This window comes from Triticum aestivum, chromosome 3B (assembly GCF_018294505.1).
Source record: "Triticum aestivum cultivar Chinese Spring chromosome 3B, IWGSC CS RefSeq v2.1, whole genome shotgun sequence".
In the NCBI taxonomy this organism is placed as follows: domain Eukaryota; kingdom Viridiplantae; phylum Streptophyta; class Magnoliopsida; order Poales; family Poaceae; genus Triticum; species Triticum aestivum.
The window spans coordinates 227946653-227949446 of NC_057801.1; positions in this window are offsets into that span (position 1 = coordinate 227946653).

Below are 2794 nucleotides of genomic sequence, written 5' to 3' on the forward strand. Positions count from 1 at the left end.
TGCTCTCCACTCAGTAGGTTTTTTTTGTGGTGTAGCTCCGAAGGAGAAGGTAGTAGTCGACCTGCACCTCGTCATCCTTGCAGAGCACACATTGTATTAGATACTTAGGCGAGTACTGGACTGTAGCTAAGCCCCCGAGTGGGAGGATTGCTCTCCACTCGGTAGGATTTTCAAATACTTAGGCGAGTACTGGACTACAGCTAACCCCCGAGTGGGAGGATTGCTCTCCACTTGGTAGGATTTTCAAATACTTAGGCGAGTACTGGACTGCAGCTAAGCCTCCGAGTGGGAGGCTGGTTCACCACTCGGTAGGATTTTTTAAACTTAGGCGAGTACTTGGACTGTAGCTCAGCCCCCGAGTGGGAGGTTTGCTCTCCACTCGGTAGGATTTTCAAGTACTTAGGCGAAACGGATTCACAGCTAAGCCCCCGAGTGGGAGGCTGGCTCACCACTCGGTAGGGATTTTTTTTTACAAACTTAGGCAAAACGGATCGGCAGCTAAGCCACCCACTAGGGGATTTAAACCAAAGCTACAACAATCACTAGGAAAAATATAACCCTCTTGTCTTTGATAAACAAACTACAGAGGTATTTTTATTACATCTCATCCGAGTGAGTACTTAAGTATAAAAGGGGCGGAGCAGTTCCGCATTCCAAGCTCGTGGCTCGTCAATCTGGCGATCGACATTGTAAAGACGGTACACTCCATTGTGGAGAACTTTGGTGACGATGAAGGGGCCTTCCCAAGTAGGAGAAAGCTTGTGTGGCTTCTGCTGATCCACTCGGAGGACCAAATCTCCTTCTTGGAAGGCTCAACTCTTCACGTTTCTGGCATGGAATCGACGCAAGTCCTGCTGATAGATAGTCGATCAGATCATGGCCATCTCTCTTTCTTCTTCTAGAAGGTCGACTGCGTCCTGCCGGGCTTGTTTTGCTTCATCTTCAGTGTAGAGCTCGACTCGGGGTGCATTGTGAAGCAGGTCACTCGGCAGAACTGCTTCAGCTCCATAGACCAGAAAGAATGGAGTTCGTTCAGTCGACCAATTAGGGGTGGTCCTTAATCCCCAAAGAACGGATGGAAGTTCGTCGACCCATGCGCCTACCGCGTGCTTGAGCTCACACATCAACCGGGGTTTCAGTCGTTTGAGAATTAGGCCGTTTGCTCTTTTTGCTTGTCCATTCGACTGGGGGTGAGTGACAGAAGCGTAGTCGACTCGCGTGCCTAGAGAAGCGCAGAAAGCTCTGAATTCGTCAAAATCGAAGTTTGACCCATTATTAGTGATGATGCTGTGCGGAACTCCATATCTGAATACCAACTCTCTGATGAAGCTGATAACAGTGCCGGCATCAAGGTTCTTGATAGGCTTAGCTTCAATCCACTTAGTGAACTTGTCGACTGCCACCAGTACATGGGTGAAGCCGCTCCTGCCAGTTCTCAGTGATCCAACCATATCCAATCCCCAAACAGCGAAGGGCCAGACGAGTGGAATGGTCTTCAAGGCTGAGGCGGGCTTGTGTGACATATTGGAATAGAACTGACATCCTTCACATTTGTTGACTATTTCCTTTGCCATTTCATTTGCTCTTGGCCAGTAAAATCCCGCTTGGTATGCTTTAGCCGCAATGGTCTGAGAGGATGCATGATGTCCACAGGTCCCTGAGTGGATATCATCAAGAATTATCTGACCTTCTTCTGGTGTTATACATTTCTGGCTGACTCCAGTCGCGCTTTCCCTATACAACTGTCCTTTGATCACAATAAAGGCCTTGGATCGGCGGACGATCTGTCGAGCCTCTTCTTTGTTCTCCGGGAGCTCTTTCCTTAGGATATACACGATGTATGGCACTGTCCAATCGGGAGTGATGACCAAAACTTCCATGATCAGGTCGAGCACAGCTGGGACCTCAACTTCAGTCGGATCCGTGACACTTTTTGGCTGCGGGGCTTCTTCGGTGCAAGGATCCTCTTGAGCAGATGGTGTGTGGATGTGCTCCAAAAACACGTTACTGGGAATGGCTTCTCTCTTGGACCCTATTTTTTCCGAATCATCAGCCGCTTGATTTTTCAGTCGGGGTATATGATGGAGCTCTAACCCCTCAAATTTCTTCTCTAGCTTTCTCACTGCATTGTAGTAACCAGTCATGGCTGGACTTCTGACGTCCCACTCCTTCATCACCTGATTAACCACCAAATCTGAGTCGCCATAGACCATGAGGCGTCGGACGCCGAGTGAAATGGCCATACGCAACCCATACAAAAGTGCTTCGTATTCTGCTTCGTTGTTAGAGGAATCAAAGTGGATCTGGAGCACATATCTGAGCTTATCTCCTCGGGGGGAAACCAACACTACCCCAGCACAGGAACCATTCAGCATCTTAGAACCATCAAAGAACATGGTCCAGTGCTCCGAGTGAACTTGAGTCGGTAGTTGCTGTTCAATCCACTCAGCGATGAAATCTGCTACTGCTTGGGACTTGATGGCTTTCTTTGCCTCAAACTTGATATCAAGGGGAAGGAGTTCAATCGCCCATTTTGCCACTCGACCAGTTGCATCTCTGTTGTGCAGAATCTCTGACAATGGGGCGTCGCTGACGACTGTAATGGAATGGTCAGAGAAGTAATGAGCAACCTTCTTCATGGTCATATAAATCCCGTATACAAGCTTCTGATAATGAGGGTATCTTTGCTTCGATGGGGTCAAAACTTCAGAAAGATAATATACTGGGCGCTGAACTTTAAAGGCTTTTCCTTCTTTTTGCCGCTCGACCGTAAGTACTGTACTGATGACTTGTC